The sequence below is a fragment of the Astatotilapia calliptera genome, chromosome 22 (genome assembly GCF_964374335.1).
Source record: "Astatotilapia calliptera chromosome 22, fAstCal68.1, whole genome shotgun sequence".
In the NCBI taxonomy this organism is placed as follows: Eukaryota; Metazoa; Chordata; class Actinopteri; order Cichliformes; family Cichlidae; genus Astatotilapia; species Astatotilapia calliptera.
In genome coordinates this window covers 11,122,430-11,147,219 of record NC_137442.1, presented here as the reverse complement: position 1 = coordinate 11,147,219, position 24,790 = coordinate 11,122,430, and the positions used below count along the sequence as shown (strand labels likewise).

The following is a 24,790-nucleotide window of genomic DNA, read 5'->3' as shown; positions in this document are numbered from 1 at the left end:
TAAGGAATAAAATCTCTGGAATGTGTCCAGCACCTTGTTGAATCATTGCCATGAAGAATGAAGGCAGTTCTGAAGGCAGGGGGGGGGGGGGGGGGGGGGGGGGGGGCAATAACATCAACTTTTCCTTCAGGACAATCATTTATGAGGCATGATTTATATCTGCTTTGTGAATTTCCGCAGCAGAGGCTGAAATTGTGTTTGCCGTTTTCAGCTAACAGACTGCAGGAGTATTTCCTCTGAGTTTATTAAATACTTGCAACCCCATAGGGTTTCCTATAGGATGTGCATCCTGGAAATAAGAAAGCTGAGCCTGTTTATAGTGGTAACAACAGTTACCGTAACAATACTTAGAAGAGTAAAGAACAATCTGTACTGTTCTACCTCGGGCAGGTGGGCTGTTGCACACAGACTCAGTCTTACAGTAAAATCAATTTTTACACAGCAGCCGGTCTCAGATTGAGTCCTGAACTTTGCCACAGCTGTTAGATCATGTTTTGTGTCATAGTGTTAGCAGAAATCTGAACCCTTTACTAAAGCCGAGCATATTTTTCTGGTCTAGATTAGTTTTTGTTTTTTCCCTTTTTCTTCCTTAAATAGAAAAATAATTATTTGCTGTACTGCTTAAATCACTACCTGTGTGCATATGTGTTTCTAAAATAGCTGCTGTGACCTCTCTAATCATTAAAGTAACCACCAATTTATAGCAACAGGCAGCCTAGTTACAATTAATAACCAGGCTGCTCGTTGCTATGATAATTTATCTAACTACAGCGAGGGACATTTTATAATACCTTGAAGCAGTGAGATAAATTATTACACACTGGCAGAACTTTTAGTGTAGAGGAAATCAGAAAAAACAACAACACACAAAATGCAGCTTTAGTGTGATAACTAGCAATAAATTATTATGCTTATTTATTCTTTTTTAACCTCAAATACACCTCTCACCTCTACCACCAGTTACCTTGAGCTACTGTTTCAAATACTCAAAGCAAATGATATATGTTCCCCCAATAGCACAACACATCCAAACATCACACTGGTCCCACAAACACCTGCTGAAGGTTTAACAAGCTGACAGCGAAGATGGACAGAAAACAGGTCTCTGTGAGTCATGTATGTGGGCGGTGAACATTGTTTGGAAAATGTAAATAGGAAGGAGAGGCAGTAACAGCCACCCACAGGACTGCCAGTGAGGATGTCCAACTGTACCTCTAACACTGACTGGTCAAAAAAGGTTAAGAGTGTGTGTGTGCGCGCGCACATGTGCGTGGGGGGGGGGGGTGGCATGTGTCTGTCTGCCTGCCTGCCTTTGTGCTCTTTTGAACCCACTCTAACTTTTATTGCCCTCCCAGGGATCATAATAAGGAACTAATTGATAGTCTTTGAGCTGTGGGCTGAGGAGAGGGGGAGTTCCTGCAGGAAGTCAACACAAATCAAACTCTCTCTGAGCCCTAAAGGTCTGGAGCTATTCCAGCTGAGTTGCGGTGGGTTACAGTCGCTGTGAGCATGTGTGTGAGAGCATGTGTGGGTGGGAGTGAGGCCGACAGAGAGGAAATAAGAAAGAGAGCAACAGTCTGGAGTTGACATTTATGGAGTTTTCGCATCAACTTCTCTATGAGTTGCCTCATCACGTAATGACATAAGCATCCACTTTTGATCTAGTAACTGAAGATTACAGTTGTATGTATGAGAGACATCAAAATGCTGCCTATATTGCCATTTTGACCTTTAAATCGCTCAAAATTATTCCTTCCAATGTGCCTAGAATATTTAAGAGATTTTTTTGGTAAGCAGAAAATAAATTTGATGAATTTGACATCTCGGAAAAAATACTTGCTGCTGTTCCCAACCCCCTCCCTCCCTCCCTCCCTCCCCTGCATTTAAATGTCTCACTGCCCCTGAAGGATGAGATCACATTGCCCTTGTAGGTGAAAGGCCCCCACCCTCAACAACCTGAGCACAAGGACAGCATGTGGGTGCATCGGGCTCAGATTCACATCGTCTCCCATTCCAAAACAAACAACTGTCTGACACAGAAAGGCATACAGTACATTCCATGGGGCTCAAGCCCCGCCTTCCCCCCGCCCCCATAAGATGGGTGGCTGGAGCGAGAATGGTTTCCAAGTCAAGCTACCAGGGATGTTCGCTCTATGATACACTGTGGGAAAGATCACGGCCTTCCAACAACTAAAACCCACTGCTAAATGCAATTAAAAGATTTTTATTTTATTTTATTCTACTGCTGACCAAATCATAGCATAACGACAAACACCAAAGAATAACTTACTAACACAGACTTCTTTGCCCAAAGAATTGCTCATTTCTTTGCACCAGAGACTCAAAAACATTTGACATCTCATTAATGAATCACACATTTGCAATGCATGAAATAATCATTCATCACAATACAAGTTTGTAATGTTTGAAAAGATTTTTTACTTGCTTATTTTTTCAAGTGAGTACAGACCTGTGTGTAAGAACTCAAGAGGTATCCTTACTAAGTGGGCTTGAATATCTTCAAAAGCTATTCTGTGAAGTTCAGGATGAGAGGCTCAAAGGGTTGCAAAAAATATGAGCTGCCCTTCCACTCTTCATACTGTACCCTTTCTTGCATACTACCATTAAAAAGGATGAGCGCAGCCTTCTACAACTTTATGTCCCTATAAAAGATTAAGGAAATGGCTCTGAACTGCGGAACAATTGAGCGAGGCAGTCATTCTGCGAGTGCTGCTGCTCCATGCAGGTGTCGCCTGACTTCCTCAGCCTCTGCTGCTCAGCAAACACACTGATTTCTGAAATACGACAGATCAGCTACTGTAACTCTTCGCTGCACAGTGAGAACATTTTCTGCCTACAGAGAGGGTATCTCAGATTAAAACTGCCTGCTTTTGGAGGGATTTTTCTTGACGAACAGGATGTGAAATGTTGAATTAGGTGATTTTTATGGACATGCTAGTGACGTGTATGTCAAAGTCCAGTGAAAGAGCTTATACCTTACTGTAGAATTATATACGGACATTACTGTTACCAAGAAAATGAAACCTAGTGATGATGGCAACATACACTGTGTGGTATTTTTAGCGTAAAACTTAAAATCTATTGACTGGAATATCATTAGAATTTGTAGGTGAAAAACATCAGTGATCATGTCCCCAGAAAGCATCATCATCAGCTCAAAAATTACTTTTTTCACTTTCGTTTGAGGCCTCTTAATATGCTAAACTAAACTGATGACACCAGCTACTCATTAGCATCATGTCAGTTTTATGCCTGTTGCCTTTTGTATGCCATTTATTTTAGCTAGAGCCACCATCTTGCCTAACTGAAGCCTTGAAGGGCTGCCATGTTTCTTCGAGAACAAACAAAAGCGAGTCAAAGTTCATTCCGACAACTCCCACTAACAATGAACACCTTCTGGCAGCAGGGATTTAATTGCTACTTTCAAACACAGCTGCCAGAGTTTATTACTCTAGCTCGTACCATGCAAACTGCACACGTGGGCTCCTACCTACAATAACATGCTGCTTTTGAACCAAAGCCACATGCACCTCTGTTTGGAGTGAGTCTGATTTCCTACCCAGTATTCCCAACAGGAAGAAAGTCAATTTCATAGTCCCCCCCCCCCCAAAAAAAGATGAAAGAACCCCACCACTAATATGAAACACAGTCCAATCCCCTAAAATTGTGAGAAATCAGCGTATTTTAAAAAGTGACTGCTCACTGAAGTGTTGCAATTATGGGTCTCTGTGGCTGCATCAGTGTAAGAATATTGATTCTCTCACGTGCTGTGCACACATTACAGCCGAGTTACTTCATCTCAGACCGCTAAATATTTCAGCACTGTAATTAAAGGCTGTCTGATCCTGTCAACTGGCTTCTCTTGGAGCAGTGATCACATTTAATGTAAAGTTAATGTAAACCTTCTCACTGTGAAATTTGCCCCTCTGCGCTTTCCACAACTTATAATGAGGGGAACAATGTGGAGCTCATGTGGCTTCAACATGGCTCTATTTAGAAATACCTCAGTGCTGTGGTATCCACGCTCATGGACCGTAACTGGCTTTTTTTTTTTTCTTCTTCACTGCCTTTTGGACAAGAAGGAGCTTTGCAGATTCCCAGGCCGAGTGAGCACTGCTGCTCTCCCTTGACTGAATCACTCCTTCTCTACTATAACTCCCGTGCTTATATGGCCACCGGGTGGGAATTGGGGAAAATTCTCCACTCCGGTAAATGGCCTCTGATATGCACGGGAAAGTCTAGATTCTTTGTCAACTATGAAACTCTACGCACTGGAAAATGAGTTTTACCTTCTAGTCATCTCTTGTGCAGAGAAACGGTGAAACTGTAAGATTTGCTTTGGCAGAACAGCCCTGCTCCCTTCAGACTGGAGAGAAATATGAAGCTTCAGAAATAATCTTGCGTTCAGCAGCGAAAAGAGCAAATGGAGTAAGCGAGGGTATTTTAAGTGCATTATATAAAACAGGTTTCATATTCTCTATCTGAAAGATAGTAACCCAAAAACCACTAATCAGCACCATGTGAACAATCCGGAGTTTCTCCATTTAGCTGGAAGTGATTGCACAGCCCATAACATGAACACCACATATCAGAGGCTCAAGCCACTTAAAGGCTCTTAAAATGGAGCTGAGCCATGTGTACACAACGGTGAACTGCTGTAAGTGAGACTCGACGTGTTTAACAAGAGTAGAAAATAAAGTTTTACCAACACTTCAACCGTCTACTGAAAGGGAAGACGATTACTTGGTCAGTCTGATTTTTAAGCTGTTCATATTCCAAAACTACTCACTTATAAACTAAATGGGGCAGATTAGCTTCCTCTGTTAAGTTTTAAAGCATCCTTACGTCACATAACTAATCTTCTAATTGATCGAGATGCGCCCACAATGGCTGTTTTGGCTTTAATACCATGATATTTTTTTAGTTCTCTTCCTTCATTTTGTGGTAGTCAGTTGCTTTTTTCAGCTGTAATCCAAGGACTTTAAAGGACCAAAACTGTAGGCTTGTATGACTGTCCCTCAGAGCAGACTGCAGGACTGGAGAAGAAGAAAAAAAATCCCCAGGTAAAAGCAATAGCGTCAGTCATTAACAGAAACACACAGATCCACTAAGCGAGAGGAATCATTTTACTGAAGTAGTTTCTACATTCACTTAATGGACACCTTTGGCTTTTGGGTCAACCTTTCAAAATAACCTAAGCCTGCAGTATATCCTGGGGAGAAGCATAAGCATTATGACAAAACCCTATTGTCTCTGAAAGGTCTCAGTAACTCTCTTCTATTCACTCGCTCCCAAAACAACATGAAACCTATCCGGCACCAGGGCCCTGTATCGGTGCAGTCTTTCACCTGCACCGCATTAATTCTCACTTAGCTTAACTTTTAGGGCACAGGTGCACACTATATGAGACATAAGCCTTTTGTCTATGCATGAGCAGGAAATTAATAGTTATGTTGCTAACTTGGCGTGTGTTCTCCCTGGAGCTGCAGTGCATATTAGAGGAAGTACAATATAGAACATGCATAACTCTTCCCCCCCTCCTCATTTCCTGTAAAAGCTCCCATCTTTCAGCTGTGGTATGTAATGCTCACCTCAGTGGGCAAGAACATGTGCATACATTCACCCCTACTTAAGCACACGCAGTTTTTAACTACCTCTCTATGTCAAAAGATTTCCTGCTCTCTTGATGCAGGCATACGTGCTGTGGTTGAGTACCATGCGGTCCTGAACTGAAGCAGTTCTGTGTTCGGATGCTGTCAGCAGCCAAGAGACAACACGGTGGGAAAGCTGGGAAAGAGGAATACTTACAGACTGTGCCAACACCATCTGTAAAGGAAAGCAAGACTGAAAACAGGTCTCTCTTTATCACATGTCTTTGGATTAGCCTGTTCAGAGGACAGGCTGGACGGTGGAAAATATTTTCACAATTATTTTTGGACTTCATGTGCTTCATGTGATGTGTTGCATACACTGTCAGAATAATGAATTGTATTATCTTCCTTTATCAGCGAGAACACACCGAATTCTTATTAGTGCATGAACAAGTAGTTCATTATTTGATTAGCTGCTTGACACGAAATGTTTCATCAACTGACTAATAATTTCAGAAGAAAAAAAAGTGCATCAATCTCTCAAATGTGAGAACTTGCTGCTTACTGTCTGGTTTCTATCACTCCAAATTAAATATGGCTGGATACTGGAATTTTGATTAGGAAAACATGACAATTAAAGACAGTTCACTGTACTGTTGTAAACATAAATTTCTATGAACATGGCCTGAAATTAATATTTTGAAATTGGTGGGGAATTTCCCCTTTAAACGCTTCTCAGAGCAGGGATTTATACACCTTGGAGAAGGCGGGTCAAGACCGGTCCTAGCCTGCTACGTCAGGGTGGGTAGCTAGAAATAATAGGTGGGAAATTTGGGACCACCTAGTTAATACATAAATACATGCAGCACATACACACAGAGGCAGGTTCTCACTGTGTATGTCAAAATACTTAACACTGCTATCAATCAATGTCCCTTACAGTTGTAAAAGCGAGAGGGAATAAAAATCAACAGTTAAATATTAACATCCACTAAAAGCTATAAATGCCTCAGCCTCTGGATAGATGCTTTTATTTAGATATGATCTAGAGGAAAAAAAATGTTTTTTTTAACGTTAGGTTTCTCATTCAATCGAGTCCTACAGTAAAAGTACAAAACATCACACACATATAACTGAATTAGTCAGGCCCCTCCAGCCATCAGAAACAATCGTTGTTGGGGTTTTTTTCCACCTCAGTGATAAGATAAGATAAGATAACCTTTATTAGTCCCACACGTGGGAAATTTGTTTTGTCACAGCAGGAAGTGGACAGTGCAAAAGTTATGAGGCAAAAATTAGAATACAATAAGAATAAATACAGTACACAACTGTACAGAATAGAATAAAATAAAATACTATATACAGTAGAATAAAATAAAATAAATATACAATAAGATAAAAATAGAATACAAATACAAATACTATATACAACTGAGTAAAAATACAACGATGACAGAAAGGATTATTGCACTTAGTATTATTGCATATGTATGGATGTGTGTGCTTGATCAGTTAAAGTCTTTATTATGGAGTCTGACAGCAGTGGGGAGGAAAGACCTGCGAAATCTCTCCGTCCCACACCGTGGGTGCCGCAGTCTCCCACTGAAGGAGCTGCTCAGTGCTGTCACAGTCTATGTGATGATCTATTACTGAGAGGAAATTTAGACTTTATGGTGGAGAACAAAAAACAAGATAGCCTCATCTTCAGACTGCCTCATCTAGACAAATTACACCAAATTAAAAAATTTTTTTGCCCCCATGCAGGGGGGCAAAAAACACTTTAACACACCGTTCTGCTTCATCTTAGTGATGTTTTACGATCTGGATAACAGAAATATATACAGAAGGTGATGTTAACATATCGCTTCTGATAGAAGTCCATGTTTGCATGCCTTCAAGTGTGCATTATCACAGCTAGATTTACACAAGTTGCTTAAATTATACACAATAACTGCAATCTTTCGCTGAAACTCAAGCAGTGTGATAGTCACTGACTACACAATTACACAAATAACAGACATTTAAATCAATACTAAACGTAGCTGATTGCAGCATCCCTTTTCATATTGAGAGTAGTATTAGAGACTAAGATGTTTAAGCATCATTGCTGATTTCGTTATCACCCTGTACTAAATGATCGGGTGGATAAATAAAAGTGTAGCTATAGCTATGAAGAAAATTCTGTAGAAACCCCACCTCTTTGCCGTCAGCAATGTTTCACTGATGCACAATTTTGCACTTCTGCTATTTGATATCGTACCACTCCATCTCCATTCTGACAAATGATCAGCAGTCTACGCAAGAAAAATTAATTATTGCTGGTGTAACATGCTGCCAGAACGATCCTTTTATGATCTCACCAGATTTACGACTTGTTGACTAAACTGGAGACACTGATCTCAAGCTCAACAAACTGAACTTTAACTGTTTAATGAAACAAAATAAAGTTAATTCTCAAAGTGGGCTGACTACCACAACATTTAAAGTGAGTGAGTATCACACAAAGTGACAGATGAATCGAATTATATTTTACTTATAGTCATAGGTAAATGGAGTTGCATTTGCCAACAACAATAAGAACTTCAAAAGCTTCTCAATTGTTCCCAAGCTGAGATATATCAGGCTGTTTGCTATAAATCTCGGCTGTGCATGTACATACACGCAGACACACACACACACACACACACCTGTGCCACAGGAAAAAACACACCGTCAGTACAATGCCTTTGATATACACAAGAACACACAGGCATATATATACTTTTGAAGTGTCGCATATCCATTGTTGGACAAGTTGGTCTACAGCCAAAATACATACATTTTTCCAATTTTGGATGAACACAGTACACTGAAAACTCAAACAACACAATTGTTGGTTGAGTCTAGTTTTCATAAAATAGACTCAACCAAAAATACATAATTACCGCTGAATTTTAGCAAAAGTTGCTTAAATTGGGGTAGGTGAGTAATTTTCAGCTGGCCACTAAACTATTCATCCAGTTTCAATGAAAATGAACTCCTGTATGAGCTGCAGCTGTACTGAATGTCTCTAGCATTCGAAGCTAAGTCAGATTTTTTTTTAAGGATCTTAATATACCCTGAAAGTAATCACTTATTTCTTTTCTTTCATTGTGTCCGACTGCAATGCATTTAACCCTCGGCTCTCTTCTTTAGGAACATTACACTGTTAAATAATTAAATACATTTGGTTGTGCAGACATCCACAGACAGACTAGATTAAACAAACTTAGCCACCTAGACGCAACGTCTTGACCTGGCAGTGTAGCATCTAAATAAATTCAGTACAGCTTAGTGAATTGAGGTGGAAAAACCCTGCTACGCTTTCATACCAATTCTTCCCTGATGAAAGGTGAAGTATTATGAAATCAAATGAGCATATACAGATGAGAAAACACGAGTTTATATGATTAAAATGCAACTATCCAAACCTTCTACACAGGTGCAAAATGTAAAAGGAAATAAATGTTGAAACTGAGCCAGGCAGCTATTTCATTTTGTCATATATGGATTCAGCACATTCAAAGTCCATGCCATAATCAGAGTTGCTTTGACCCTTTCAACGACCTCTTCATGCAGTGTGCACATGCATGGCCTTCAATCTTTCTTTCAACCAACGCGTATACTGTACATACACTCATTTCTTCCAGCAGGTAGTCGGTCTGTCAGTCAGCTCACTGGAAAGGGATGAATGCGGTCTTTCAAGCTGCAGCAAGCCTACAATATCAGCCATTCCAGTGCTAACACAGGTGCTGCTTCTGCTAGATGAGTCAAATAGTAGTCAAGTGTGTGATACTCTCTAAACAGAATACATACACAACGAGAATCATAATCACCTGAGAGACACACTGGGGCAGCCAGAGCTCTGTGTTCTGCACCACTGACTCACAGACTACTGGAATGCGTTTTGTTTGAACCCTATCACTATAATTAGGCTTTGTGTATGTGTGTGCACTTGTTCCATGATGCTTTAGCATTCTTTGTACATGGACTCTTTGTTCTTGAGCTGGGCAGTTGTTCAAGTATTGCCAAATGCTTTTTGTGTGAATTACATGCTGAAAAGAGCTCAATCTGATGGGGAAAAAATATATATATTTTTTGCACTTTGACATCTTATCTTCACTCTCCTATTAGCTGCTATACCTCTGGCATGCACATTATGCCTAACATAAAGGCACACAGCTAAGGGTTTTAAACTCAATGTCCTTAATCTTTAAAACAATGGCATGTACATGCTTCCAGGCTTGAGAGGGGGTCAGTGTAATTAATCACTGACCATGTGCTGCAGACTTGCAGCTAAGCTAATCAACTTGTCTTACTCCAATCAAGTTGCAGAAGCGATTCACTTTCAGCTCAGTAATGGCATTGCACATTCAAGCAGTTTTTTCCTTGCAAGAGAGGCTATTTAATCAATCATTTTTAGGAAACTGGATATTTAAAAAAAAAACCCAAAAAAAACATTCCAGTTCAAAACCTGCAGGGGGAAAAAAAAAAAGTCTCTTTTTGGGGGAATAGATCGACTGTGAGAGGTTTCTGCTGTTAGCGGTCAAAGCCATCAACAGTCCTATAGGGCTTCATGTCAGTGAACACATCTGTCACACCTCACACGGTCTGCTTTTCTCTGTCACTTTTTCAACAGAATGGCATGGTTTCCATTAACACACCCTTTTAAAGGCTGGTGTGTCTTTGGAGTTGTTGTATATTTAGCCCCCACGATGTGGCTGCACCTTCTGGTCTAACATAAGAGTACATGCAAAAGAAACTGCGTGCATGCATATGCATAAGTTCACTACTATTTCAGTTAGTTTTTTGAAGTTGTGTCTTTGCGGTAACAAAACCAGTTTGAATCCTGAGCTCTTCACTACCAGATCATTAACACCACAATGTGAAAACTCTCTCGAGAACTACGGGGGTCAAAGTTTGACCCATTTCTTCCAGACCACACAAACTAAATCAGACTGACAGTTCAGACAACCAAAGTTTAGAATAAAATAACATATTTCCCATTCCTTTTGATACGTATGGCTATTTTTGCAGGCAGCGGAAAAAATGAGCCTCCACACTCCTGTCAGAAAGACAATCCTGTAACTGCTGTCAGCACCGACAAATAGGCCTTTATCACCTAAGATTATAGCCAGAGGAAGAAAAAAAAAAAGAGTGAGAGATGAGGCAGAGGCATGCAAGGAAGGGGAAGAGAAAGGAGAATGGTTTTGTCGCTTTGTTGGCTGATCTGGTTCAATCCTTGTGGTGCAGCAATTGAATTCCCATCCAAGCCTTTTCCTTAAGAGGATTTGGACTCAAGGGAGTCAACAAGCCACAGGACTACAGGGCAAGGGGGAGGAAACCCCTGATCAAATGATTGGAGTGATAAAGGAGAGGCATGGGTGCATGGGTGCGAGGAGAATAGATTGGAAAATTGCGTAGAGGTAAAAAAGAATTGATAACGATAAATCCTTCACACTATCACTTCTAGCAGGAATAATGTGGCAGCTATTTAAAGACTGGTAGGAAGCACAGATGGTTAGGAAGGTTAATGAAAGATGTCACCACATTAAAACCATCAGAAAGCAAATGTGAAAGAGAAAGGGGGCAGTAACGATTAAAGTGATGGATAAACAGTGGACGAGCAGAGGCAGGATGAAATGACGGGAGAGGAGTGGCAGGTGGTGATCTCTGATCCCATTATACAGGGCTAATCCTGAGCAGCAGTGAGTGTGTTTGGATGTGTAATGGTGTGTGCACACATTGTTACTGTTGGCATGCAGGAACACAAGTTTTGAGTCTGTCAGTCAAGTTGTAGACGGGTATTAAGAAAAAAATAGAGCGAAATGTATGAAAATTTCACTGCAACGCTAGTGGAAAGGTTAATTAAGAAAATGTTATTAAAGGTGTGAAAAAGAAAAATTGTATATAATTGTAAACTTTCACTTAACACTTTAAATCTTTGCTAAAGTATACATTTCATGAGAAATAAGCTATTTTGTTCCACTACTATGGTGAATCTCGACTGAAGTCTGGTTCTCAATGTTGCACAGAATCACTTCTCTAAAGTTTTAACAAGACATTTCTCTGTCGCTTCCCAATTCATTTTCTCTTGTGTCTGCCTGCTCTCCATCTTGCCCTCGCTAAAAAAGCAACAAACATCTGACAGCTTGATGCCTGTCAGATCTCTGCCAGCTTCCGCAAAAATAATAAAACTCAGGTGTAAACTTTTCAGAGCCTGAGAAACAGCAGGTACGGCGTGATGACTGATGCTCAGTGCATGCAACCAGGCAGCTCTCATGTCTCAGAGTTCAAAGTGCCATCGCCTACAGTGCAGTCATTCGGCCAGTTTGTCTGGACGTGAGTCATCATCGATTAAATTGCATTTTATGTTTTCAGGATACTCAGGATTTAACCTACATACACAAACACACACATAATGCCAAAAGGGTTTTATCTTTTGGTCCTAATCAAGTCTGGGTCACCAGGTCATATGATGATGCAAATGTACTCAAGCAGGTTAATGTAAGCTTTATAAAACTGTCTGTTCAGAAACGGAAATCCTCCTCTTATGTTCCGGATAAAAGAAAAGTGTGATTCAGCAAATTAGCAGCACATATTATCAAAACCTTTATGGTTTCTCCATATGTTATTTGACGTGTTGAGCTTTCTTCTAGTCGAGCGATACGGTTACACTAAAGCCAAGTTGGGTTGTAATGTGTTGGCACGGGCTAGAATAAATGATAAATAATGGCCACAAAATTCTTCCCTTTAATTCACTTGATGAAAAAAAAAAAAGAAAAAAAAAAGGAAGACACATCCAGATCTGAAGACACAGGCTTCAATTAATGTACTGGAAGGGATTCTGAGCCATGTCAGTTTGAAGAAATGTAGGCTCTGATAAGAGTTCTGAAGTCAAGAGTTGCGGGGGATATAATAGCACATTTAAGCCTTCATTAAAAGACATCCTGAAAGTAGGTCAACAGAAGAAGACATCTGAAAAGTGTTTTCTTGGCAGGACATCTCTCAACAAAGACGGGCAAGATGGCAATCACAGATGGAACCAAAAAAGAAGGTGGCACAAAGTGGGCTCCAGCACAACAGAGACTAGCTCCAGCGTGGACTACGCATGACTCATGTAATTGCACATTAATGACACTGTCTAATTATGGGTGGGTGAGCTGAACAGCTTTCCAGGCTCAGCTTATGGTCCGATACCACAATCTTCTTTTTCTACTCTCCATCAATATAAAACCTTTAAATATTTCCAAATATGCCATATTCAATATTTTTAGCAAACCTCGGTACAATTGTTTAGCAATACTATAGGTGACTTAATTAGGTGGTGCATGTATATCTATACTCAGGTGTCCCGTGTTGGTAAAAAACACTGTTTACTTCACCGCCATCACACAGTTACCTGTATGGATAAGCAGTGTTAGAAAGTCACCCAAGGTTCAAGAAGCACAGGCTAAAGATTAGGGACCTTTTAACTGTGTTGAACACTTGCACTTGGCATGCAAGCACCACCACACTCACAACTACTTAGAGTCACATTAAACTGGCGTTAACACCAGTTTAATTTGCTCTCAAGTCAGAGTAAAGCCAAACAGCTCTCATGTAAAGCTAAAACAATTAGTTTATATTTAATTAGTTCTTCGAAATGTTTAATTATCCTATCACTTTGAAAAATTGGTTTATTGGACTCACTAATAAGCAAAAAACCTTAAACTTTAAGTGGTTCCAACTTCCTCAGGATTTAGATTTCATGTTTTCTTTCCTCTATACATCTCATACTACATTATGATAGAAAAAATAAGAAGTCCTCAAAATTTCCCTTTTCTTTTTACTTTTGTGGACTAATCCATTCATTCAAAATGCTGTAAATAGATAACAAACAAATGCTAGTTGCTTAAAGCTTTACAGGAAGAGGTAAGCCTCCAGTTAAATATTATGGCATATGCTGTGTTACGAAAAAAACAAAATCATGCTAATCTCTCAAAGAGGAAGTCATTTATAATGTACGTCTGTGTGCATTCGAGTGAAGTTTGACAGAGACGGCACATCACCATCCGCTCAGTTCCTGTGCAAGTTGAAACAAACCGATCCACAACAAAAGGAAAAATGCTTCCATGTTTTACATATGTCGGCCAGCTGCTGTATGTGCGATGCATTTTTCTCTTATCAGCCAAACAACAAAGAGAGAGCTTAGAAATATGAAAGAGTGACTCGAGTCATTCTGCATCCTGCGAGGTGGGTTACACTTCAGTTTTGATTAGCCTCTCACTGGAAAGTCTTTTAGGTGAGGACTGTGCGATTTTTATATTATGTTGAATAAAAAGAAGTTCCTACTCACGGGTGGGCTGTCTATATCAAATGCTGTTTTTCTTTGGTATATTTTTGTGACATTTTTTTAAAAGTTTCTGGCCTTGCTTGTCATTGGAAATGAAATTCTTATTCATGTTCCTGTCCTATGTAAATAATTGAATTCTGGCACCCAAAATAGTCCCAGTTCTGCCGCCAATGCAGCTAAGCTGCATTTTCAATATTTAATGAGTATGTGAAAGAATAAGCTGAGACTTTGAAAGAGTGCCAATTTATCAAGATGGGAAACACACTTTTGTCTGAAAGAACACACAATTACAAAGCCAAATAACAGAAGACAGAGATTTTTGTTCTCCTTCTTTTGGATGCAGGACAGAAATCACAACCAAAATTCCTGTAGCTAAAAATGGCTTTCAATGTGTCTGCCAAACCTTTGCTCTTGTGCTTTTCGCCCCAATTCATTCTCCGTGCTGTAATTCTTCAAGAATGAGTGGTTTCTTAAAACTACGGTTCGGGAAATGATCCTGGAAGGTCCCGAGATGACTGGCCAACTGGCTCTCCACCCGGTGCTCCAGGTTCAACTTCCTTATTGATGGCTGGCTACTAGGGTCTCAAAAGAATCATTATGTGGTTAAGAAAAGTCAAAAGATGAGTTTAAAGACAGCTTTTCTCCCAAGTCTTAGGGGAGTCAGGAAAAACAATGCAATAAGATGAAGCCATAAGCTCGAATAAATCGTACGGCATGAGAAACTTTAAAGATTGATCAAATAAAAACAAAGATATGCCATGAAAGCTGGGAGAGGTTGTGGTGGCACACTAAAAAGCTTCCATTATCAAAAAACCCCACCACAAGGCAACAGATGTGTTGCACAGTTTTAGCACTGTAGCTCTAAAAAAGAAAAAAGTCATAAGGCGTTTTGTGGTTACCGAGTCACACATGAAGTGCAACCACACTAAACAAAAGCAGAAGCTGCTAATCATCTTCAAACGGCTATCTTCAATAGCTTCTTCAGAGCTGATGCAGTAAATGTGGAGGCAGCTCTGTCTGCCATATACACATGTGGCAAGACCACTCGAGTTCATCAAAAAGAGCATGATGCTCCACAGTTAATGCTATAAAAGATGAAGGAAAGAGCTGATGCAGCCACGATTAGTCACATAAAATTACAGCAACTTGTCATTTGCTCTTTTTATGATAGAGGTGATAATTATTCCTTATTAAGCATTGGCCACAAGTGTAAAAGAGACTTTTCATCTCACTAACAATGAAACTGTTTTGAGGTATGGTATTATTCTAGTAATACTAATAAGACACAGATTTTGCCTCAACTTAGAAAGTTTAAAGTCAACCCTACTGATGCTGAGCCTAATAATCAGAGTTTTCTTCTCACGGTGCAATTCAACAGAGATGTTTTGTTAGACCTTCCTCTCCACTCCTGTAGCTTGTAACACAGGCTTGCCGAGCTCAAGCTGAGAGATTCTTAAACCCGAGAAAAATCCCTATGGAGCCAAAGCTGACATTATACTGTACTTATTTTCACAGCCTCTGTAATCATCTTCTTGACTAACAAGCTAATTTTCTCAATAGCATAAGTACTGGTCCAAAATCGCACAAGCTAGCCAAAGAGTTATGAGTTTTGGAGCTGCATGGTTTGCCAGTAAAAAACTGTCTCCTCAGATCCACTATTTCATTTATTGTGGTGAATCTGAAACCCCCTACAGTGAAAGCATAGTAAAACTGGGAGGCTCCAGCATTTCCTGCTGAGAGTGGAGGGTAGCGGTCATGCAGCCATTCCACTCAGCCACCCAATCACTTGATTAAACAAATTATCATCATCAAAGTAATCAAGCTTTGCACCCTGCCGGCCTTCATTACACCATGAAAATGGGTTTAACCATAGCATGAAAATCATATGGATTACAAGTGAAGCTGTGACCTTGGCTGGTTTTTTGGGGGGTGGCGTTTGAAAATGGAAAGCCAAATAGGCAAAGAGGATGGGTGAAAGAAGAAGACAGAATGAGGACATTGAAAACAAGACAAAAAACAAACAGACATCATTTGTTTTGAGATTAATATTAATTTGCGGAGCATTCACTTTTGTTTTTCAAAAGTATGGCAATGTCTCCGATCTAAACGTAGTCAGCAGTGCACAAGTAGATTTCCAGTAAACGGGTCAAAGAGTCAGCTGTGTACCCAACTGCCGACATGACACATTCTGACTGCCAGGCTCTGTTTATCTAGATACCTCTTCCTGAAAATTTCCACCCATCAAAAGGGTCACCCTGCAAAAAAACCTAACAAAAAACCCCACACACGCCAGCAGTCAGTGATACTTGCATTTCAAAATCAAAAATGGTTTCCATATGACATGGCTTCCCAGGTCTGAAACCTCTCTGGCCTGAATAATGAACCCAATCCCTCAGCACTGACTGCCGGGGAGCTGAACGCTGCTGATAGGGTTTACAGTTGGTGCCGAGAACACAGATGGCTGTTAACAGAATGAATTAGAAAAGATTAACTCGCCTGGTAGATTTGCCACATTAGTTCCCTTTGATCATGTTAACAAACATGGCAGAGAGATGGTCTGTGGCGTGATAAGGCTCGGGCTGCACAGTTATTGTGTGGGCAAATCTTACTTTTATTTAAATAACACTGACAGTATCAAAATGCAAAACAATGTGGAAAATTCCAATGTGGAGTTCAAAACAGCAGGCAAGATGTTGATCAAGATGCCAACTGTGCAGGCAAGTCAATTTCTTCTATGCAACTGTAATAGTTTGCACATGTTTTGCCTCATTAAGTCATGCCTGCTATAAGTTATTCATTTTCCATTTCTGTTGAAAAACTAGAGACCATCTTGCGGGACTGGAATCACACCAGGCACAACGACAATGAGATCTCACACATGCTTATACATCAGACAGAGATGCTTTTCTAAGGGAAGCTACAAACGCATTAAAAGCTTAAGTGGCTCCTCCACTTCAATTACCATTTCACACCAGTCAAGTTTTGTGACTGTCTCTTCATACACCACTTCTCATTTACACTCACGTGTGATAAAATCACATCTATTCTTTCTTTCTCATTTCTGCAATTCTGACAACACATTTTAAAATCAGCTACCATCCTGTTATGGCCATTTGTAGTCCGAGAGTTGCAGAAAGGAAAAAGCAATCTTGCTTGGTATATATATCTAGCTGCTATTCATATTATGCTTCTGAAACTCAAGCATTGTCAGAGAAGCTAAATATTTAACTGTTTTACTGCAGGATTTTGCATGAGAAGTAGGACAGTGAGTTTAGAACTCATTGCAGAACTCCCCTGACTTTTAAATTTACCCTAATTCTTCTGAAACATTTTGCTTCTGAATTGGTGTAAATATACTTCTCAGTAACTACCACCCTAAGAGATGCTGCTTTTTATTGCAGTACACTAACAAAAAAAACAAAAAACAAAACAAAAAAAAAAAGAAATTAAGAACAAAATTAAGTAAGGTGTTCCTAATAAAGTGACTAGTAAGTGTACACTGTATACGTGTTTGTGTGCGACTGTGTCTAAAAACTACTATTTATATATTTTATTAGTAGATAGCAATGTCCCTTTACATATTTTCCCTCTTTTGAACCACTGTTAGCTCATGCAGTCTTACAATATGAGTCACTGTCTCAACTGGATGGCTAATGTGGTCAGAGTTTAGACTTTCATCGGATGTCTGCCACGGTTCCAAGAGCAACTCAGGATACAGATCTGGGGTGTTGACATCAGAATTCCTTCAAATCAAAATAATGAAACTTCAGCAAAATCATCAGTAACTATTACCTTTGAAATTAAGCTGGAATTATTTGAAAACCACTACTGAAAACTAAAATGTTTTTCTGTTGCCAAAAATATGGAATACTGGAGACATTTTTAAGCCATAGCCCTATGGAAAAAAGCCCTAACATTAAATTACAGGTTATGTGCTCATAAGGAAATTATTGAAAGCTGGAAGCATTCAGCAGTTTACTTAGACTACCCACACAGAGACAAGAAGGAAGATTTCCTTTTTTTTTGTTGACATGTTATAATGGCAAACTCATCTCAATTATGAATATTCATGAGCACTTAATTGGAGCCTTTAAAGTCACTGCTTTTCACTAAATTGAGCTTGGATAACACACTGGCCTGCATTTAAAGGAAGGAAGTGTTGTGTGCTGTGTGGGGAGTTCACTAATGAATTCCCTTCCCCAGCTCATCAACTTCCCCAAATACTCTTTGGAATCTCACCGTTTTCGTATGAAAACAGCTCTAAATTAAGTGATTGCATGGAGTTTAATTTGTGGTGGGTAATACACCCTGCATAGAAAGCATAATTTACATGCTTTAGCTCATTCAGAGCTCTTTTGACTCAAGAGGAGGGAAATAATGGAAACACCAGACATTAAAGCAGAAATGTTTCTGTTTGGAAAAATGCCAGTGCAGATATCAATTTGGAGTCTTTTTGAAACGATAAAGCGTGCTCGTAAATATGAGTGAGCACAGATGTGTTAAATGTGCCGTGCTGTTTTCCATAGCAATCTTCGGAGTTAGATGGAAAAAATCTAGCTGACGTCATGGCTTCATATATCCACCATATTTGGATAGTGTACACATGGAACATATTTGTCCATATACCAGAACAAAGTGAGGCAAGACAGCGTCACAAGCTGCATTTGATTTCATTTCATCATTTAACGAGCCAGCCACCAAAACCTGAACTGACCACAATCTAAACTAATGATATTTAATACAACTTAAAAGGCAAAGCCTTTATTTTAAATAAAGTCAAAGGGTAGGCCGTCGAATGTCCGAATTCCCAAATTATAGTAACAGGAACAGCATAATGTATAAATCCTGTTCATTTTTCTATGCTTTGTCCTCTATGAACACTCTTGATTTCAACAGATACTTATGTTTAACAACCACCTGAACATCATTGCAATCTCAAAATATCACCTAAGGCCTCAATTACACAAACACAGACACCCGTCTGCGACCATCTGGCAACCACCAGCTGTAGGGAAAAGACTAACCCCTAACCTAACCAGTTGGCAAGTGGTTGCTGGAGGTCAGTGACGGTTGCTAATATGAAACTGGTTGCAAAAAGCATATGGTACTGCAACAAAAACCTACTTACAATTGTCTTGCTCACTAGTAATTTCCTGCAGTCAATTGCAGTTTACATGGAAGACCCTGACTTTGCAAACTACTCACCAAATTTTCATTTCCCAGTTTATGTCACAATTTTTCATGCAGCACTACAGCTCAGACAGTAAATGATGAGTTTCTGCAGATAAGATGGCATCATCCATGCAAACTATGGGTAACTGGGGCAATCTGCTTACTATCAAAACAATTACTTTTGGTACAAAACTTCTTGCAACCTATAAAAGCATGTATTCAATTCAGTTCTATTCTGTTTATATAGCACCAAATCGCAATAACAGTCGCTTTAGCACAGTAGATCGTACAATAATAGATACAGAGAAAAACCCAACAATCATATGACCCCCTATGAGCAAGCACTTTGGCAACAGTGGGAAGGGAAAGACACATATTCCCTAAGCAGTTGCCAATACTAATATATATATATATATATATATATATATATATATACACACACACATACATACATATATACACACACATATACATATATACATATATACATATATACATATATACATATATACACACTGTTGCACCACATGGTTCAAGCCCCGCACAAGACACTTTGCACACCTCACAAGGCTGGCTATCTTGGCGGAAAACGACAGAGAGAGATGGGGTTAAACTCCTTTTCTTTGATCTCTCTTTGTTTTTCCTTCTACTGACTTAAACTGTAAAGCAACAGGCAGTTAAAAAAAAAAAGAAAGGAAGAAAACAGACGTCCTGACAGGGTTTTCCCCCCCATTTCTCTTCGTCAGAGCCACAATCCCCTCAACCACGGTCCTGCCAAGGAAGTTTCCATTTGCTAAGCTAATTAAACCGAAGAAAAATGGGAAGAAAAAGGGTGGGAACACGGGTGGTGGTGAGGAGAGGGGGGTTATGTTCCTGATTTGCTGTGTCTAAATATTTTCAAAAAAGATCGCGACATGTGCGTGCAAAAGGTTTTGTTCAGTGCCGTGGCTCCAGATAGGCTGTGTCCCAACACAAACTAGCACTACTGTCACTGATTTCTGCAGTAGCCATGTCACCTTAATGTGTTTTCCCCATGCTCTGGTGGCTGGGATGACTGTGTATTTTAAACATGTGGTTATAAACTTGCATATACACGCACACACATGGATGTAAAAAGGCAAAAACAGGGTCATACAAACATGCCCATTAAACACAGTTTGACTATTTGTGAGTCTCTACTAGTATGCACAAGGCGCTGCCAAAGCAAAGGCCTCTTCCAACTCATCAACAAGGGAGAGGAGGGGAGGAGAGAGGAGGGAGGGAGGCAGCTTGCTTCAAACACATACGTTCTGCAGATGTTAGCAAATTCAATACAAGCTCTCACACCTTAAGGAAAGGGAAAGAAGGGGGGGGGGGGGGGGAATGAGTTCATCTTCGATGACAAAAAAAGAATATATATTATTTTCCTTCATTTCTCTCCATCTGCCTGAGAGGGAATATGCTGACAGTGTTCTCAGCCCACTCTGAGACACAGTGGTAATGACATACAGCATCTTGACCGCGCAGGCAGAGATGTGGCAAGAGGGGAGCAATGTGGAAGAGGGACCCAAAGAAACAACAAGGGGGAGGCAAGAGACCATGTGTGTTTATCTACTCGTGCTTGTGCGCCAGCATGGTGACAAAACAACAGTTCATGCATGGACACAGATGGATTCAGGGAAAAGGGTGGTGGGGGGTGGGGGTGGCGTTGTGCTTTCAGTGGTCTTGCAGCCCCTGCCTCCTGTGGAGTCCATTAGCGATTGCATAATGCTTGGCAGACAGGGACTGAGTGAATGCGCCCCCTGAAGGGTCAGACACTAGCGAGGACGTAGGATGTTCTGCAGCGCTCAGAAACTCTGCGCTCCCATGTGTGTCAATGGCAGATTAATGAGAAAAATAAGAAGTCCATGCCCCCCACCCTGCTTTTAAAAAAAAAAACCTGCCGGACAAAACGCAAGCAGTTCCCTGTGAGCTGGTTATTATTTAAGACTGAGGAATTATACACTGATGCAAAATAAAAGAGCATCATTAAATATACAGCAGGATAAGCTGCAGCAGCAGCACAGCATCTGGCTCCTGCTTGTACGTGTTCATTTTTATTCTCAATACTGGCTTTATCTACCTTTTAATGCCCTCCTTATTTGGACATTTCTGTTCTCGCATTTCCCTGCTGGTCCTCTCCTTTAATAGTATTCTCTTCTGGATTGAGTAGCGATTGAATAAGAGAAATATTTTGCCCATGCATTGCAGACAGGCATTTTACTTATTCATCATGAAGACTACTGGAAATGAAGTGCTTAAAAAAAAAGCTTGTTGCTGTTAACAATGGTGAATGGAGAGAAATTTCGAGTGTACACACCTCATTCAGGCCCTGAAAGCCTTGTGCTGTGCAAAAAAAAAAGAAAAAGAAAAGAAAAGCAACACATTCAGTTCAGTTGCATTGGATAGAACGAAAAAAAAAAGAAAACATTAAGAGCGAAGAGAATGAAATATGAAAGAAATGCGTTTTCAAGATTAACATAAGCTTCATATAAATCTAATCACAAGGTAATAACAGTGTCAGTTATTTGCTCTTGGTCGAGGAAAGAATAATGTGTGTGAGTGTATTTGTATCTTTCTGGTAGTTTGAGGTTGTCTGGAAAAAAAAAACTTAAGTTGAGAGGAAGGTCAGTTAACATTTGTGTTTTTGCTTTAATTACCACCAAAGCAGCAGATACAAAACAGTCATTTTAGTCATTTAATGAATCTTGAATACAGCTGCGGGACCTAGATGACATATCCTTTTCAGTAGAGAGTCAGCACCTTCTCCCCTCCCTGAAAAAGCCATCAAAGGCTTCATCTTTAGTTTTGTATTTGTTGCATTGCCCTTCTCAACCTTGAAATATTCTTAAGGCTCAGGCTTGGTGTGTCTTTTTGTCTGTTTGAGGATAGGATCCAGCCTCACTTGCCCTTTTGAGACGATACAGCTTTCACCCCAGATCATCTTCATGAATGGGGCAAGTCTACAACAAATGTCCAGGAAAAAAAATAAAAACTGTCAAATCTTCCATTCAATGGCTACAAAATACTGTGAATTTGAACCGGACCATTCACTGTAGCTCTGTCTCCTTAATCCTTCAATTTTCTTTCCCATCACACTCTAGTTTTTCCTCTACTGTCCTTGGAAGAGAGGCTCACACAATATCCAGCCTTCCTCTGAAGTCATTCCTTCTGAGAACGAGACAGTACTCAGAAGCCCCCCCACCCCACCACCCATAAATCACAGATGTAAAGGGAGGTGAACAACACCCCCGCTTCCCACCAAAACATGACACAAATTACACACCACAACATCTGGTGAGTGGTGTGCACCAAAACACAGCAGGGTGGGCTGAGGATATATAGCCTAGCTTCACTCAAACTCATCCTCCTTGTTCACAGAAGTACTTGGAAGCAGAGGCGTGACAAAGGGTAAGGTTGTAGTGGTCGTCAGCTGATAAAGACAATCCTGGCTGACTGAAATTGAGCTTTCTCTAGTTGTAAGGGAACCAAAAAACCTAAACGAAAAAACAATTGCATGTTAACTCTAGATGAGCTAAATCTAAAAGAGAGACAGAGGGTTTACATCCACCTTCTACTGGCATATGGTAGTGCCCTGAAGCTGTTGCAGGATGTGCCCGCTGTTACGAGACTATTTTTAGACCAAACTTATTGAAATACGCCAATTCTGGCATGCTCACACTCAAAGGTTACTCAAGCATGTAACACAGAACACCTGAAAGCAAACAAGTTAACATGCAAACTCGCCACTAATCAGCTCTGTTACGATCATGCCGCCTACACTTTGATTGACTTGAAGTAAATGTTTAGGTCATGTTAAAAGGCACAAACACCCTGTTTCCACAGGTAGCCTGCTCTAAAGATAATGGGTTAATCCTGGAAGGCTATTGATGTAGAGCTTTTCTCCTTATCAAAGTAACCCCAGGGATTGTCTGACCAATTTGTTCGGATGAGAGCGTATTGACCAACCGATCGACATGACAACTCAAAGATTCCAGACCTTGAAAAATGAGAGGGGAAACAATCAGACCGCTGCAGCTCCACACTAAGTACATCATCTTTGAGAGATATGACGACCGCACGCAAGCACGGTTTGGCAAAACCCGTCTTTTCATTAGCATGTGCAAGGACCTCACATGTGAGATTGCTGTAAAAGAATTACTCAGCAAGCAAGCTGGTGAGCAGGAAAGCAAACCAAAACACGATAAGTAAAAGAGGCACTAGTGGCGCCTAGAACTGCAGGGTAACAAAGAGTCCTGTCTCTTGCTCTGTGGTGATATAATTCCTTCTCTGAAGCCAGGAGCAGTTAGTTTTATCATTAAAATTTCAAAAGCCTCTAAGTGTTACAACATACCTCTGTGATGTAGTGGGGTAATTAACACACAGACAGATGTGCCTGAAGCAGGTTATCAACCACTTGTCAACATCGGTGCCAATACTGAGAATCAATGTCACGTGTCAATTTCCATCAAGGCCTTTAGGGGACACTGATAAAGGGAGGCCAGTAATGATCAGGTTAAAGTCTGCGTGTGCCTGCGTGTATGAATAGTTGATGAAGATTTAAAAGTTTTGCCAGATATTATATTTTATTCATATGAATCTAAAATGTAGCAAAAATTTCATTATAGGTCTATAATAGAAACCTCTGAGTATAATTGTCTCTTGTACTGAAATTTTGAGGACCTTTACAAAACTTAGCATCCTATAGTCAAAGTACAGTGAAGACTCATACGGTTTCTTGCAGACACAGAAAACATTAAAATAAAAAAAATGTGAAAAAAAAGTACTCTGGAGGTGACATCATGTAAAACAATGAGTCATTAAAACAACAGTGACTGAATCAGCTAATTAGACAAGTGGTTCTAACAGTGGAGGAGGCACTGTGCCAGGCGACAAGTCACAACCCACAGAGAAACAACAGGAGGGGACAATAATGACAGAGGCTGCACATAAAAGTGCCAAAATCTGTCATTCCAACAACCCAGCCAATTTACAGGGCGATGCCCACTCAGTTAGGAGACTTACTCTAGCCTGAAACTGGGAAGAGATAAGGGAAACTTCAGAGATTTTTTTAAGCATCATTAAGATGATTCTTGTCATCAAAATGAAGGGAGAGGGGGGGTAACAGAATTCTCCAGTCATGATGACATTTGCACTACTACTAATGTGGGCATGAATCTGCACAGTTGTCTCCATGGGGATTAAGAGATTCTCGTGAAATCACTGCAATACAGCTGCACAGAGCACCTCGTAGCCAGTTTAGTGACCCCTCGTTCCAGCCTAACTTTGCTCGTATAACGGCATTTAAAGTATGGAAGACTAAAGCCGAGCACCTCTGGGTAAATAAGAACGAAGGCAGGTTTAAATCTAAAAGAAGTGAATACTTGAGCACAGGGGCAGCAGTACCTTTATTGTAGCTGGATAGATTAGCTGACAACGATTTATCATTCTAGAGAACCCTTCTCGTTATTTGCCGTGAAATTAAAGACTTTTTTTTTTTTGCTTGGAAAAAAAAATAATGCTTTGACGGGATTCCTCTAACAGCTACAAACAGCAGCGAGTTGTCTCTACGTGGACCCAAGTCGCCTTCCTCGCCCCCCTTCACAGCCCAACTCAATGCTCAGTAGTTTAAGTT

At 40.2% G+C, this 24,790-nt stretch overlaps 1 protein-coding gene across 1 annotated transcript in view; it reads right to left on the bottom strand.

The window, feature by feature from the left end:
* Window positions 1-24,790, bottom strand: part of sdc2 (syndecan 2) — a 41,156-nt gene that overhangs the window by 15,780 nt on the left and 586 nt on the right. The window lies entirely within an intron of this gene.